This window comes from Macrotis lagotis, chromosome 8 (assembly GCF_037893015.1).
Source record: "Macrotis lagotis isolate mMagLag1 chromosome 8, bilby.v1.9.chrom.fasta, whole genome shotgun sequence".
In the NCBI taxonomy this organism is placed as follows: Eukaryota; Metazoa; Chordata; class Mammalia; order Peramelemorphia; family Peramelidae; genus Macrotis; species Macrotis lagotis.
Window position 1 is genome coordinate 183,498,310 of NC_133665.1, and position 17,770 is coordinate 183,516,079.

The following is a 17,770-nucleotide window of genomic DNA, read 5'->3' on the forward strand; positions in this document are numbered from 1 at the left end:
CCAGCGGGCGCCTCGCTCCGCGCCTCCGCCCGGCCCCGCCCCGCCCGCCGCCCCGCCCCGCCCCGCCGCCGGCCGCCGCGCGGCGCGATGGCGTCACGGGCCCCGCCCCCCGCGGCGCGGGCCCGCCGCCGAGTCGGGCGGGGCCGGGGGGCGGGGCCTAGCGAGCGACGAGGGCCCGGGGGCGACGGCGGCCACGGCGGGCCCCGCCCCCGCAGGTCGGGCCACCCTCAACATGGCGCCTTCCGGCGTGACGCGGCCCCGCGCCGGGGACGCGCTGGAACGTCTGGCGGCCGGAAACGGGACGTGACGGCGGCGCCGGAAGCCGCCCCGCCGCGCCTGCGCGTCCCTTCTGGGCCGCTCGGCGCGCGCCTCCCTCGGGGCACTCCGCCGTCGGAGCCGGGACGGGCGGCGGCCTCGGGCCTGCCAGGCCCCTCCGCCAGCGCAGGACCGAGGAGCGGCCCCCGCAGGCCTCTGGGCAGAAGCGGAGAAGGTGCGGGAGGCGGGGCCCGGGGCCTCGGCCCTCCTCGCCCAAAGTTCGGGAAAGGCCTCCGTGGGGTGTGGCCCGGTGTGGACATCGGGACGGACAGGGGCCGCGAGGCCGAGCGGCGGGCCCCCAAGGGCGCGGAGCTGCGCCCCGCACAGCCTGGCATCAAGCTGAAGGGCGGTCGTGAGTGAGGAGAAGGCGGCGCAAGGTCGGCTCCCGGACAGAAGCTCCGACGAAATGAGCGGCCGGTGGCATCTCCCGGTGGCACGGAGCCCGGGCAGAAAACGAGCCGCGCCTTTGTGGACAGCCCAAGGCCTGCCCTAGTGGCCCACGGGGAAATCTCTTGACTACCCCTATTTTTCTTTCTCTTAGGGAAGAGTAAAAGACTCAGGAGAACTAAGGAGGCTTCTCCCCTCCCCCCCCAAAAAAAGAGGTTGAGACATCTGAAAACTACACGTTGAGTTTATTATATAGAGAGAAATTCTAATTCTATAATGAAAGTTTTATTCAACTCAATTTTTTTTCCTCCCCTTAAAAAAAAAAACCACATATGTGGCCAAACAAATTTTCATGTTGACTATCTTCCAAAAATGTGTTGTATTCTATATCTTGAATCCAGTAACTGTCTGGAGGGGCATTCTTGATCATTGCTTTCATTTTCTTATCTAGCCCTCTCCAATATATTTAGAAACTTTAATTTGTTTACTCGGAACAAAAATAAAGTGGAATAAAATTTAAGGGTTTATTGCAATATTGCAGGCCAATACCAATGACTAAGAAGAAGCATTTGGGAAAAAGATGATGTAAATTCCTATAGCAGGGGCAGAAGGATATCTGAACCTTGAATATGAGACATGAGGGGCAGCAAAAAGTCTAAGATAACAAAGTTTTGACATAAAAACTAGTGCTACCACTGAAGTCACAGAATAACTAGTCAGGAAAGAACTTTGCCAGGGTCATACCACTTGAGTCTTCCTGCACAATGTAGCTGTCTTTCAGGTTAAATGTTAGGTTATGATGGCAAATTCCAAGTGGACATAGTCCAATAAGCGGGTGGAACAACTCTAAGCTCATGATGTAGAACTGGGAAACCATTCTACATGGAGGTGGGAACTGAGGATCCAGAAAAGAAAGGATTGTCAAATGAGAGAGGGACCAAGGAGAGATCTATAGGGAGCATCCACCCATGTGGAGGAGGGAATAGTGAGCCACCTGTAAAGGACCAAGACCACCTTCCAGCCTCTACTGTTTCCCTTTTCCCAAGTATTACTCCTCGGGCCTTCATCATCTACCCCAGTTTCTACCCCGCTCCTAAACTACCGTCAGATAAATTTCCTTTTGATCCCTCTGAGGACATTGTCTGGGATGAAGACACTCAAAATCTGACAGGGCTCTTACCCATTCCCTCCCTTTGCCTTATATCTTTCCCTCTCTCTTCCATTTAAAACCAGGAAAGATCTTGTAATAATCTCCAGCTGCCTTTAGTCTTCCCTGACAAGGGGCACATGACCTCCTTGCCAGATGTATTCACTGAATCCTATAGTCTTCCTTCGACTGAGGACTGATTTCTCATCTGACCAAGGCTAGTTCATGTCAGCTGAACATCAACAGCCAAAAGCCTTGGCCCTCAGGATCTCAGTACCTGCTTCCCATGCCCAAGGCAGTCATTCTGGATCCCTCCCCAAGACAAGCTCTTGAACTGACCCCAGCCGTACTGTGGCAGTCACCTACAACTGTGGTCTTCACTGTCCCATCTTCTAACTGCTAAGGGAGATCTTTGATATCTAGTACTGCTTTTTACAGTTATTTAACCCCATAAAGATAGACTTTTATTGGGGCAGCTAGGTGGCAGGCCCTGGAGTCAGGAGTACCTGGGTTCAAATCGGTTCTCAGACACTTAATAATTACCTAGCTGTGTGGCCTTGGGCAAGCCACTTAACCCCATTTGCCTTACAAAAACCTTAAAAAAAAAAAAGATAGACTTTTATCTCCTATCTCCCCAACTAGGTGGACTGGGGCTTTCTTATCTGTATTGGTTGATAGTGATGTTTCTAAGAGAAACACCAGCTATTTTTTCCATCCCCTTCCTTCCCAAATCACATTTGAGCTCCTCCCCCTGGATTTTAGTTCTATAAACATCCATGGAAAGTGAAGACCCATTTCCTTTCCTCCTCAGCTCAGATCACCCAAATGCCTTTTCCCATTATCTCTTTCATTCCTTTTTCACTTGAAGATGGTCCCACAAGTATACAAGTGACCTCATTCCATCCTATCTTCTCCAGCAGTTTACTCCTGTCATGCCTCCTCACCTTGTGCCTGCCACCTGATAAATCTTCCTGCCTCACATCCACTCCATTCTCTACTCAGCTGTTAAATTAATCTTCCTAAAATCTGTGTCCAACCACATCCCTGCCAGGATCTTTAAAATGTTCCGCCTGGCTCTTTAAGCCCTAGCCCCCCCCCCCCCAAAGCTGACCTCTTCCTATCTTTCCAGGCTTCAGATACCTCTGTGATCCAGTACTGCCAGTTTCCTCAATGTTCCTAGAACAAGATGTTCTGTTTCCTAGGGACCTTTTCACTGACTGACCCTTCTTCCTTAATAACCTCATCCCCATCTCCAAACTAACCTGACTTCCTTCATGTTCCAGATAAAATTCCCACCTTCTACAAACAGCCTTGTCCAATCCTTAATTCTAGTCTTCCTTGTATTGATTAGCTCCAATGTTATCTCTTACCTTCATTGTACAGTTGCTTGCCTGTGGTCTCCCCTGTTAGACTCTGTGCTCTGAGAGGGGATTGTTTTTGCCTTTATTTGTACACCCCAGGTCTGATCAGGGAGCTTGAAACCTAGTGGGTATTTAATAAATGCTTATTAACTGCACAGTCATTCAACTGCCTTACTATGAATTCTCTTGCAGATAACAAACACTCAAGCCCCTGACCCATGGTGGGCATAGGAAAGAGTTACAGCCCTGTCCTGAGAGCTGAAGGGACCACCAGGCACCAAGCCAGTGTGTCTGTGGTGAGACTGCCTTGATGTGAAATTCCTTGTATTGTACATTTTCATACATCCCTACCAGGGCCTTAGTGTCTACCCATAAAATATACTTGAAAAGAGAAAAACTAGAGCTGAGACCCTCAGTGGGAGCCAGCCCATGTGTCCAGTAGAGCCTCTTGGCAGAGGGGCATGGTGGTCTAGGTCCTCTGTCCAGAACTTTTCTGTCCTTCCCCTGCTCTGAGCAGATACAGGCTTCTCTGGGGGCACTGCTGATTAATGTGAGCAATGACTGAACAAACTGAGACATCAGTGTAAGGGAGGAGGGTTCAATAAGGGATGACTAATGTTTGGAATCCACTGTTATCATGGAGACAGAGAAGGTAGCTCACCTGAACAGAAAGAGGAAGAGGAGGGACCCCAATGACAAATTTGGGCCTCATACAAGTAGGGAAACCCACCCTCCTCAAAGCAAGGAGCCTAGGGTATAATTGGCATGGTGGATAGAGCATTGCGCTTGGAATTAGGAAGACTCATCTTCAGTTCAAATCTGGCCTTAGGCCCTTACACAACTGTGTGTGATCCTGGGCAAATTGTCAGATGAGTTGGAGAAGGAAGCTTTGCCAAAAGCATCTCTTATGGGCTCACAGTTGAACACAATTGAATGACAAAAAAATTCGAAGATCCTAGGCTTGGGGTTAGAAGAAGTCATTACATACAATTATCTTACAGAGACAGAAAAACGGCCATATAGGAAATGAGGTGGGCGTTCAGATGCTCCTGTTTTTTCCCACACCATCTTTCCAGAAAATTCTCTCTACAGTGCGACACAGACAATGTGTCTCTGTTTCTCCTAAAGTTTCTCTTGTTACAAGACAATTGAGGGAGCAAAAGAGATGGTGAAATGACTGTTGAAAAACAACAGAAAAAAAGTCATGAATAAAATCTAAAAGCACACATTGGAATTTTTTATCAAGTTCCCCTTCTGGCCAAAAGTACCCTCATTAGCCTGGCATTAGGTCTGGCATCCACTCCCTATGCTCCACAGAAACTGTTCTCTTCAAGGTCACCAATAACTTCCTGCTTGGTTTTTCAAGCACCCAGTTTCTCCCCTCTCCAACCTATTCACCACACAATAACCAAGACTTTACTAAAGCACAGATCTGACCAAGCCATTCCCTTGCTCAAGAATCTTCCAAGGCTCCTTGTCTCAGGACAAAGTACAGACTCTTAAGTCTGGATATGAGTGACCTTTCCCAACGTAGTGCACTTTCCTTCGTGCACTGTTACAACCCGAGTGGCCTATGGGGCCCCTAACTTGCTCTTCTCTCTCCATGATAGTGCCCTTCTCTGTCTGCTCCTCACACCCTCAGCAGGGACTAGCAGGGCTTTTGGCTAGAGAGAGCGAATGGAGTGAGCAGTTATGCCCCAGGAAATGATGGGCTTCATGGTGGTGTCTGTTCCCTGAAGGATGAACTAGCTGTGGCAAGAAGCATTTGGAGCTCTCTGTTCTTGGAAAAGCACAAGATTTTCTCCCAAGTCTATTAGGGTCTAAGCCTGGGAGGAGAAACCATAATCAATCCACACGTACCCTCTAACTGCTCAGGGTCCAGTCATCCAAAGTTCTCTACCCTCAAGGAGTTTCCATTCTAGAGGGCAGATCCCATGAATAGACAGGAAGCATTCAAGGCCAGTCTAGAGGAGCAGAGGCAACATCAAGTGTAGTAACGGGCGCAGCTTCATGCAGAGGGCAGTTCTTGAACAGAGTCTTGAAGCCACAAGTTGAGTGCCTGCATTCTCCTTTCTAGATTGTCCTTCCTCGAAGTGTGAATCAGACATCAAGTGAGAACTGATTTGTGATGTCTCCATTTCTGTGACCACTCAGAAGGAGGAATCCCGTGGGAAACTGTGAAGCACGAGAGAGGAGGTAGGCAGACCACCCCAATTTCTTGGCCAAGAGAACCCTGAATGGGGTCACGAAGATTTGGACACAGATAAACAACAAAGTGTAAGGTTCACAGTGAAAATTTGACAGTCGCTCTTGCTACTAGATCTGAGCTGGCTCCTCCAAAGCAAGTGTTTTATTCAGTGTCGTTTACAGTCTTTCTTGATTCTTTACCAAGAGGGAAGCATTATACATAGTTAAGGATATTTTTCAGCTTCTTTAGGGAGTGACTCAATTATGTCAAATATCACATAGTTAGGGTTCCCTGGAATGTAACTAATTCAGAGGAGAAAAACAGAGTTCACCAACTGATTCTATTCCCTTGTACCACACTAACCCAACTTTGATGGAGAAGTGGACTTTAGGACTTCCTATCCTAATGGATAGGAAGAGGAAGCTTAATTTTTCCTCAGGATTTCTGTCCAGTGGGATGAATGGGCGTGACTAACAGTGTCACCCAACTTTAGGTCCCTCCTGTGAACAGGACTAGGATAATGGTTCTAATAGTCTTTCCAGTGGCCTCCCCATGCCTCAAATGACTTCCTGCTCACTCCTAGCTCCTGGCTTCTTCAGCCAGGCAAATTCAGGTGCTCTCTCCCATGCAAAGCCTTCCTCCTAGTTCTTTTTTCCTTCCTCCCTCCTCTCTCCTTTCTCCTTTTCTTTCTTCCCATTCTCCCTATTTTCATTTTTTCCTCCCTTACTTCTTCTCTTCTCCTTTACCTTCTTCCTTTCCCTTATCTTTTTTCCTTTCTTCCTTCTTTCCTTCCTCCCCTCCGCCCTATTTTTCTTCCTCCCTCTCTTTCTTCTTTCCTCTTTTCCTTACCCCTTTCTTCCATCATTTCTTCTTTCCTTCCTTCCTTCCCTCCATCCTCATATTTACACATCTGAGTACATAGTCTATCTCCCCACACCTTACACACAATGTAAGATCCTCAAAGTTGGGAGCTATTTTGTTTGTCATTTTATTTGTTTCCCTGGGGTCTGTAGCTCAGTGTCAGGCACTTAAGGCCCTCAGACTCTCTTGTTGTACCCACTCCTACCCTTTTATTTCCATGTAACAACCTAGCTGCATCACTTCCTGTGTGACTATTGCAGTGATGTCCCTGCCCTCTGTCTTTTCTTTCTTCTTGATGAATCATCTTAAAACACTGCTTTCTACATACCAGTCCCTTGCTGACAAACCTCCCATGGCTATATGATATGGTCTTCCCTCCTAAGTCTAGTATTAGAGGTCTTTCCAGATCTGATTCTGCAATCCCTCATTTCAGTCAAACTGGGATTGCTAATAGGTGAATTATTACTATTACACTTTTTGATACCATCTGATCTCCAACCCTGAAAGCTCTCTCCTATCCATCAGCTCAAATCATTTATCCTTCAAAGCTCAACTAGGCAGCTAACTGGTCCTCAATTCAAGAAGACCTGATTTCAAATCTGCCCTCAGAATTTACTAGCTGTGTGACCCTGGGCAAGTCACTGCATGCTGTGTGTATCAGTTTACTTATCTGTAAAATGAGACAGAGAAGAAAATGACAGAGCATTTCAGTATCTTTGCCAAGAAAATTCCAGATGGGGTCACAAAGTTGCAAGTGTCAGAAGAACAAGACTAACTACTCCCTGAAACCTCCACTGAGGTCACTTAATCTGTCTTTGAAACCTGGTATTATACTTGATCTTTCATGCATATTTCCAGCATATTTCAGCTCTGCCCAGCTAAGATAGAAATTTCCTTAAGATTAATGCCTTTACAGCTGCTCCAGGGTAAAGAAGGAGGAAGCAGAGGTCTTAGTCTTGAATCTTGACTACTATTTGCTATCTCTGCGATCATGGACAAGTGTTTGGGCTTCTATTTTATAGGAGAGCATACTTCTAGGACTTTAGAGATGATCTAATCCAATCCTTGTGTTATAGCTGAATCAACTAAGGCTTAGAGATGCCAAATGACCTGCCCATGTTCGCACAGGTAGCAAATATCAGAAGTGGGATTTGAATGCAGATCTTCTGACTCCAGAGGTAGTGAGTGTTCTTCCATTGAATAGTGCTGTTGGTCATTCAAAAGAGTGGGTCCGACTGTGAACTCTGACCTTTGGGTCAAATCCATCCTTTTCCCCTTGTTGAGAGCTGAGGATAGTTATTACTCTTAGATGGAAGACCAGATTGGGCTTTCAGATCATGCTTTGCTGATCCCTGAACCAGAAGCTTCAATTAGAGGACTCTATGGTCCTTAATAACTCCAAATTCCAAAGCAATTGATAGTTGAGGGGGATCGTGGACTCAGAGGAAGTCCCTAATAATATTCAGAGAAGTCAAGGGTCGGTAACACCTTAATTTGCAAATTATTGCCCTAGAGATTGAATTCAATTCGTTGATAAATTGCTGAGTTCTTTTTCATAGAGTACTGGGCATCAGCCCCTGCAGGGGTGAATACCAATTTTTGTAAAAGATGGGGGTCACCCATCAAGCACAGACTTTCCCTGCTTCTGGATATTGCTGTGAGTGGGTGAAACCCTCCCTTGGTTTTTTTCCCTTCTCTGGTCTCCCCTCTGTGGGGCAAGATGTCTGCATGTTGAGAAAGATGGCAATTCTGCCTCTGGCCTGCCTTCTTTGGTTTGTGTCTACCTCAAGCCCATTGAGACAGTGACAGTAAGAAAGTACCTCGGGCTTTGGCTTCTCAACAAACCCACACCTGGAAAAACTTTGAGTCACTGCTTTTTACCGAGAAAAACAAGTTTGGGCCTCGATTTTCTGACTTCTGTCATGTAGCTTAAGTCAGATTCCCTTCTCCGGCAGTGTTTTTGACGGAGCTATTGCGTGATTTCTAATTAAGAAAGGAATGTGCAGGCTCCCAGTGATGAAGGTGTAGCACCTAGTGCTCAGCTGCCAGCCTGGAGCAAGCTGCAGAATTCACTAGGCCTAGCAAAGAGTTTCTGGGAGCCCCTCCAACTAGTCAGCCAGTTGTTAAATTTCGGTCTAAGTAGTTCAACGTCAGAAATCAGACAAATGCTACAAATCGTTGTACAGTTTTGTTGATTGTCTAGCTTACAAAAGGGTTGGAGAAAAAATATTCACATAAATTAAACTTTTTTCCTCAGAAAATTGGGCATTAAGCCTTTATGAGCATATCCCTGGGGAACAGATCCCTTCCTCTGGGGTATTTTGAAAAGCCCTACAGAGGCAGCTGGGTGGCACAGTGCATTGAGTACTAGCCTTGGAGTTAAGAGGACTGAGTTCAAATCCAGCCTCAAATCCAGCAATATGACCTTGGGTAAATTGCTTAACCCCAATTGTCTTGCCTCCCCCCCCAAAAAAGTACTATAGCACATAAGACAGGTGGGGAAGGAGAGACAGATACCCAGTAATTCACCTCTTCCCCCCTCCTTGCAGCAGAACCCATAGAAATGCCCATGTAAGAAACATCTGCCCTAGATTCTCACCCAGCACTCCCCTCTCTGGACCTTCAAGCCTGCTTAAGTTACTCTCTATAGTTAGAAACCAATTCTGCTCAAAGGCACTAACTGAGCTATTAGTCAACCACATAAGTCACACCCTCCTTCACTTTAGATTCCCTATGTAAACACTGCCAGAATAAAGGTAGGGCACCCAGGACTTTGTTCATTTTTACCCTGAAAGGTTTTCCCCATCCAATATGAAAGAAAACTAAGGAGTTTTAACATTGGTTCCCAATAAAGTTTGAGGTTTGTTTGCAATTTGTAAAAATCACCTTTTGACCGAGTCATTCTCCCTGCTTTTATTTCCTCTGGGTGTCTTAAAGAGACCCTAAAGACCATGTCTTATGTGAGTGAGCCTCAATGTTAGGCTTTATAGTTGTTATAATTTTATACAAGGAGATGTTATATTTTATAATTATGTATAATGATATACTTTTACATTGTTGTACTTTATGCAAAGTGACCAGTTTAGTCCTTGCAGTGATAGATGGTACAGTTTTGAATAGAAGTTAAGATAACTTGGATTCAAATATGCCTTTGAATATTTATTATTGTTCAATTGTGTCTGACATTCCATGACCCCATCAAGGTTTTCTTGGTAGAGATACTGGAGAGATCTGCTATTTACTTCTTCAGCTCATTTTACAGTTGAGGAAATTGAGGCAATATGGTGAAGTGACTTATCCAGGGTCATACAGCTGGTAGGTGTCTGAAGTCATATTTAAATTTAGGATGATGAGTCTTCTTGACTCCAGGACCAGTGTTGTATCCACTATGGTACCACCTGGCTGTGCTGTGCTGATACTTATTAGCTCATGTAATAGGGATCTGGACCAAGGGCTGTCCCATAACCGGAGCATCCTGGATGGCATTTCCTCCAGCTAGTGAGTTTGTTTCTGGGGTACCTGTGATGACATGGAGTCAAAGGAAGTCCACAAGCATTTATTCAGCCCATGCCTCCCATACTGAGCTTTCTGTCTTGGGTGACTCCATCACTCACAAGCTGGGGAAAGACTGATTATTGGGCCTTCCCCCTTCTGAGCTCACCTGGCCTAGGAAAGGGCCTTAGGTCTGGACTTTGAGCTTTGCCTTTTTCTTTCTAGGTGATCTTGTGAATTCCAAAAGTCCAGAGGCATTCCAGAGTCTGGACTCTGCAACCCATGCAGTATCCATGCCCCAAGGAGCTGGGGGCACCCATTGGCTAGGCCCCTTTGGCATGGACTTAGTAGTAGAAACCGTGTTTTTTTTTTTCTTTTTTTTGTTTTTTCAAGGCAAATGGGGTTAAGTGGCTCACCCAAGGCCACACAACTAGGTAATTATTAAGTGTCTGAGGCCAGAATTGAACTAGGTACTCCTGACTCCAGGGCCAGTACTCTATCCACTGCACCACCTAGCCACCCCCTTAGTAGAAACCATGTTATGTGGAAGCTGAGCTAAGTTAGGCAGATGCCCCTTCTCCTCTAAAATGGTACAGGATAGGGGAAAGTGAGCTCCAAAATATGGGGGAATGTTGCAGTGGACAGGTGTCACCTCAGTCAAATTGTGACCTGGGAAATCCCTTAGCTTAACAAGGCCAAGGTCTCCTATGGCATCCAGGTCTATTGCCATCTATAGCTGACCATTGGATCCAGTTGTCTCCAGAGGAGAAGGTGAGACTGGTGACTTGGCACAGCCCTCCTCATTTAAGCCCAATTCATTTGCTTGTCTTGGCATCTCCTCCCTGATGGTGTGGACTCCTTGGAGAACAAAGGACTAACAACAGCCCTTGAGGGAGGTTCTTCAGTGAAAGCTAAATGCTGTTAGAGAGAAAGTCTCAGGCTCCTAACAATGGGAGAAGCGGGTGGAGCTTGAGCAGATGGCAACAGAGGTAAGGAGGTCTCCCAATTCATCCCAGAAAATGGAGGTGCTTAGAGGCCTCTGACCTCTCATTAGGCCCTGGATTGGTCACTAATGCTCACTTCGCATCCTGGAAGCCACAGCCAATCTGGGCCTTGATCTAATAATTGGAACAAGAGTCTAGGAACTCGGGTCTCTTGATTCCTTGTTCTATCTGCTGCCATTTCCTTCTGTCACCAAACACTGAGCCTTACCACTTCCTTATTTTGTTTCCTCCGTTGTGTAATGCAGAAAAGGTACCAGCTGCCTTCCAGGCACTCTAGACAAGCTTCAAGGCTCCTTCCCCTGAGGTTGTAAAGAAGAGGATTAAGCACCAATAGATGGAAGGGGCAGAATGGCAGATTTCCTCTCTATATCAGGAAAAAAGAATAGGGACCAAACCTGGGATTTCCCTTCCAGAGGGAACCTCCCTCTATTGAACGACTTGGCACCTCCTCTCTAAATGAAGTCAGCCAGGTGTGTGGATGGAGCAAGGAACTGGGAATCAGAAAAACCTGGGCTCACATCCAATCTCAGACACTGGTGTGATACCCCTTCCCCCTGTAAACCTCGTCACCTCTCTGTGACTCAGTCTTCTCATCTGTAAAAATGGAGACAGTGCAGAGCAGATAAAAGAACACAATGGAGAACTCTAGAAGTGGTAGCTCTTATTAGTCTTAGAGAGTGGTCTAGAGCCCCGAGAGGTTAAGGGACTTGACTGAATGTGCCAGAGTCAAGAAGTGAGCTCAGATCATCCTGATACTATTCCCTGAGCAAGGGGGTCTCTCTGTTAGGAAAAATTCCTTAATTAGATCAAGATGTTTCCTAAAGGAGAAAAGCAAACATGACAAGAGCTCTTGAGGTAGAGAGGTCTGCTGATGACAGTTCCAACTTCTCTGTTCATCATTCAAAGCCTTTCCCCTATCTGGCATCACCCTGCCTTCCCAATCTTACTTTGGCTGGAGGCCGTCCTCAAGTTCTCTTCACATGCATTGGCTATCCCTCACTGTCACCCTGTGACCAGCCCATCTTCTTGTGATTGTCCATGTCTTTGATTCTACCACATCCATCCCTTACACAAGTCCTCATTTGCAATATGTTGTACTCTTTCCCCCAAATGAGCTTCCACTTCAGGCCTTCAGAACCTGTAGAGCTCCATGTCTCACAGCTGCGCAACTTGACCAGAAGAGCGGCATTAAAAGGACGAACCTTTGTTTCAGGGAGAAGTTGAAGCTCATCCTGCCTGTCCCCATCTCCCTGTCCAATTCTTGGCCTAAATAATTGGCCATTCTATGAACCATGAATGGACCTGCTTGTTTGGATAGCTGTTCATCCAAATGAGTACCATTGGGTGGCTTCCAGGCCTTCTTCCTTCACATGATTGTTTTTTGCTTCCTGTAGGACTCCATCAGATCACAGGGAACTCCCAAGAGAGGCAGTTCCCTTCACCAATGACAGCACCAGGTCATTGACTGGATCACTGGCTGTCAGGGGTAGGGATTGAACTCCCACCTTCCTGTCTTCAAGACCAGCTCACTATCTACCCTGCCACCACTATTTGATTAAATTTGACATTTAAATTGGAGGCATTAAAAAAAAAGTAAAAGTGATCTGCCACCTGATTCCAGTCATATGCATAATCCCTGGGATTTACCCTATTCCTGCAACAGCATCACCCACCCACAGATCTCAGCTGCACCAGGAATGACCAAGGATATTCCCGTGAAATCGGTTGCAGGAACCACATCCCAATCTTCCTTCTCTGCTCTCTGGTGAAGATTTTCTAGAGATTTACCTACGAGGTCATTTGGAAGGCAAGCAGTCACCATGTGGTTTGGTCAAATTGTCGGCGCCTTCCTGTTTGTTGACCAGTCCACTTTTTCTTTTCTTTTGTCTTTTTGTCTCCAAGCAAAGAGGAAATAGCTCCTGTCTTACAGGTTCTCTAGGAAGTTACTTTCCTTATTTTTTCTTTTTAATCAGCAATCAAACTTCAAGTTTGAGAAACTGAACAACACTGGAAATCCTTTGGATGACCAGATTTGGTTCACTACCAAAAAGTCTTACTCTTGGGGGCAGCTAGGTGGTGTAGTGGATAAAGCACCAGCCCTGGAGTCATGAGTACCTGAGTTCAAATCCAGCCTCAGACACTTAATAACTACCTAGCTTTGTGGCCTTGGGCAAGCCACTTAACCCCGTTTGCCTTGCAAAAAAAAAAAACCCTAAAAAAAAAGGTCTTACTCATTGGTAAATTGTAAAGAGTTCGATTTTCTCAACTCAGACTTGATGGGTGTTCTTTATATATAGCCATAGTTTTAAAACTGACTTTAAAAGCTGAATTAAAGGAAATAATGATAATTATCATTTCTCAGAACTCAGATTTCCTGGTACTTTGTTGTTGATGCCCTCCCTACAAGAGGATTTTGTTATTCGGTTTTATCTGACTCTCTATAATCCCATTGGGAGTTTTCTTAGCAAAGAAACTGGAGTGGCTTGTTACTTCCTTCTCCAGTTCATTTTTATAAATGAAGAATACTAAGACAATCAGGGGTAAGTATCTTGCCTAGAGTCATGCAGGCTGGAAATATCTGAGGTCAAATTTGAACTCAGAACAATGAGTTTTTCTGATTCTAAGTCCAAGAATCAATCTACTCTGTCCCACAAAAGGATTAGTTTCTGCAATCAATGCTATTTTCTAATTAATAATAACCCCATTTGTAGTTAAGATCTACAAAATGTTTTCCATACAACAGATGAGATATTGCAAATTTCCTCATTTTGTGAGGTAATGAAAGATTCGTGCAAGATTCAAAATGCAGCAAGATAGCTTTGCCATCAGCCTGAATGGAGTAGGAATTCATTAGCATTTTTAACCTTGGATATTCTCATTTCTCCCTAATTTTCCTGCATTCTTTCCTACTTGTATTTTTAAGCAAATGAATTTTTTGGATCAAGGAGAGTCCTGGAGAAGAGTGCTAGGATGGGAGGAAGTTATTTGATCTTCTTTCAGAGCTCTGGATTTATGTAGAAAAAGAAGTCTCTGCATTTGGATTCAGCCCATTGGTCTTGTAATACAAAGCTATTGGTCCAACCAGATCTGGTCTGTTTTACCTTCAAGGCACTGCATTACCTTCAAAAGAGGGATTTGGGAAGTGAAGTTGATGAGGGTCCACCATGAACTGATGCCACCTCTGGTTGGACCTTTCCTGGAAAGCATGCCATTCAGTGTACCAAGACACTGTCATTTTTCTGACACTAACTCCTATGCCAATTCCCTTGTCTTTGGGGCTGCTTCTGAGAAAAGGGGAGTTTCCCTGCCAAGCCCTAGCTTTAATCTTTGAACTCTAAGGCTCACCCAGCCCTGTCTCTGGGTTGGTTGCCTCCCTACATCCTGGGCTCAGATTCCCACCTAGTAACCACCAATTAAACATACTCATTGACCCTGAGACAGGGGAGTTTGCAATCCTGGAACTCTGAAGATAAAACCTTTCCTGTTTCCAAATTAAAGCAAAAAAAAAAAAAATGAAGTATCTACCAAGGTCACATAACCAAAATAGAAAATGAGCCATCAACCAGAGATCATGGGAACCTAGACCATGGACTGGAAGGAACCTTGAAAGTCAAATGAGCCAACCCATTCGTTTTACAGATCAGGAAACTAATGCACAGTTAAACCCAAACCCCAGGAGTTCTTTGTATGTTCTGGGAGAGGAATCTAGAAGCCTATCCAAATTCTCCAAATTCTCCAAGGCCATTCAAATTCCTTCTCCTTCAGGAAAAGGTGATTTCATTCCACACTGGCATCTCCTTTCTTTGAATTTTATTGCTCTTGCAATTCATGCCATACAAATTAACACTTGTATCCTTTCTCTAAACTGTTTTGATCAGATGCCTCATCCTCAAAAAATTTTGAACATGCACCCTCCCCATATATGTACATTTTAAAAATATCTAAATTTTGTACATGTTCTGCTATATATTTTAAAACATTACACAAAAAATAGAAATTATAAAGGCTGAGATGAAGATGGAATAAATCAATTTTCCAAGCAATTTTAAGATTTTTATTAATGTCGCATTATTATTGACTTTCCATATAGTTATTAATAGTTTCTATGATTTATTATTTGATCCACACTATCTTTGGTTTCATGATTAAATGTACACTTTGTTTTGTATCTTTTGCTTGTTCTTGAATTGGCTAATATTTTTATTGTTTTATGATCTATAAATGACTGATCTATTATGAATGATTCTGCCAGTTTACATTTATTTGCAATTTCTCTGGTACCCTAATCCATGACCTATTTTTATAAAAGGATTATGTTATATTGAGGAATGGCTATTAGTGGTTCCATTTAGAAAGTTCCATATGTTTTTATTTGTTAACATTCCAAAAAATGTTTTGCTTTCACTAAAAATATAATGTTTTAGTGAGAACAATGCGATTTAATATATTTTAGAGGAAGGGTACAAACAGAAAAACAAGGCAGTCCCTGCTCTCAGGGAACTTATGGTCTCTGGTTTCAGGTTTCTAATGGTAGAGACACTAAATCCATAAGGGAGGTTTCGACAGGAAGTCAGATGGAAAGATTCCATGGTCCTTAGGGTGCTATCACTAAGCAATATGTATGGATAGTATCTCACTGGGTCTGCTATCAGAAAATCTTTGAGTTCAAATCTGGCCTCAAACATTTCCTAGCTATGTGACCCAGGACAAGATATTTAACCTCTGTTCACCACAGTTTCCTCATTTGTAAAATGGGAATAATAAGAGCACCTTCTTCCCAGGGTTGTTCTGAGAAGCAAATTAGATTAAAAATTGCCTGGCATATGATAAGTGTTATATAAATGTTATCTATGATTCAGTTAGTAAATTTTTACCTCTGCTGATATCAATCCACTGCAGTTACAAATTAAGAAGAAGGTAATTCATTTTTGTATTTTTAACAAATGGTTCAAAAGTTCCTGAAATGCTAACATTTGGAAGATTTAAAAATTCTTATGAAAGCAGAGTTTTTGTGGATGGTGTATACAGATACAACATTTTGGGCAAGAAGAGCTTGGTTCCGCAGTGGATAGAGCACCAGCCCTGGAGTCAGGAGAATCTGAGTTCAAATGTGATCTCAGACACTTAATAATTGCCTAGGTGTGTGACCTTGGGCAAGTCACTTAACCCCATTACCTTAAATAAATTTTTTTAAAAAAGAAGAGCTTGGTTCTTAAATGTCTTCCTGTTCCTGATGGCTTCATTTGTTAATTTCTTTTTTTGTTTTTTTAGTTTTTGCAAGGCAAATGGGGTTAAGTGGCTTGCCCAAGGCCACAGGGCTAGGTAATTATTAAGTGTCTGAGACCAGATTTTAACCCTGGTACTCCTGACTCCAGGGCCGGTGCTTTATCCACTGCACCACCTAGCCGCCCTTATTTGTTAATTTCTTAAAGAAATCTTCACTCCACATAAGATTCAACATTAATAATAGTGAGTCCAAATCCAAAGTAAGTCTTCTGGAGAATTCAAAATATTTTTGGCTGACTTCTTGTCACATCTGTTTAGACCATTATCATTTTCCCTTTGGAATGTAGAAGAGATTACATTGGAAGTTAATCTCCAGTCTTCCTAATTTTCTTACTACTTACTTGACCTTGAATTATTAGTTTTACTATATATCTAAGGTTTCTTTGCAGGAATTATTTTAAACCACTTGTCAATGGATTTAGAAAGGCTCATCTTTCTGAGTTCAATCTGGCCACAATTATTTGATCACAAGCTGTGTTCACTTCACCCTACTGTAGCTGCCAGTTACTTGAGTTCGGGTCTGCCTATGAGGAATCATTATTCAGACTGGGGAAAGCAAGGGTGGGAATAAAACAAAAATTTATTTAAAAGATTACAAGACATAGGAAGGGATAGGGAGAGAGAGCATTGGCTGGGCCATGGACTGTGGCCCTGAGCTGGAGTCGAACCCAGGTTTTTATGTCTTGCCTCTCATCCAGAGGACAAAAGGTGAACTCCCTTCTCCTATCCTGGACCCAGAATTAGGTAAGGGGTAAAGAAAGCATAAGGAGATCAGGATACAAATTTTACATTAAACATTGAATCAATGGTAATAAGGATCTCTACCCAATTCGAGCAGATTACAAATTGTTTCTGTTACAATCATAATTCTCTACTTCTAGTCAATTTACATCTCCACCCAATTTCTACATTTGAAATTCTTTTCGTCTTTCCCCTGCATCACTACGTGCCTTAGTTTCTTCATCTGTAAAATGAACTAGAGTAGGAAATCACTAGTCACTCCAGGATCTTTGACAAGAATTCCCACCCACCTACCCAAAATGGAGTCACAAAGAATGACAGAACAGAATTGTCTACCTTTCTTATAATTTTTCAGTTGTGTAAGGAATTGGGGGGGGGGCTGTTTGGTTTCCACAAGAATGTAAGAGGAAGGGGTGGCTAGGTGGTGCAGTGGATAAAGCATCGGCCCTGGAGTCAGGAGTACCTGGGTTCAAATCCTGTCTCAGACACTTAATAATTACCTAGCTGTGTGGCCTTGGGCAAGCCACTTAACTCAATTTGCCTTGCAAAAAAAAAAAGAATGTAAGAGGAAGATTGTTAGTTTACATTACAAAGACTAGGGTCTGCCTGTATTGGTGCCTATGGGCAGATGAGGGAGTGTAAGACAAAAGAATTGGCCTGTACCTATCAAGACCTGAGATTAGAACAGGCCTGCCACATTTGGTTCCAAGTTGACCTAGGGTCCTTGTCTTTTACAAGTGGGCCTGTTCAAGAAGGTTCATGCATATTACTGATCACTCCCCTGTGTTCATTAGTATAATGAGCAAGGTGGGGAAAACATATAGGGGTGAATGTATTAATTAGATTGTAACCCCGACCAGTGATTGGCACAAAGGAAAGGGACAAGTCTTTCAAACTGCTAATAAGATTGGACATTGTCCTAATTCCGGGGGTCTTTCATTAGGACAGCGTCCTTCTTTGCAAAGAAGAGTTAATAAAAGCCATTTTA

At 44.1% G+C, this 17,770-nt stretch overlaps 1 long non-coding RNA gene across 1 annotated transcript; it reads left to right on the plus strand.

Moving 5' to 3' along the window:
• Positions 1-285: 285 nt before the first annotated feature.
• Positions 286-14,816, plus strand: LOC141496615 (uncharacterized). Its single transcript, XR_012471070.1, has 4 exons — positions 286-490; positions 3,403-3,506; positions 5,288-5,406; positions 12,150-14,816. It is a non-coding gene; the product is annotated as an uncharacterized LOC141496615 (long non-coding RNA).
• The last annotated feature ends 2,954 nt before the right edge of the window (positions 14,817-17,770 follow it).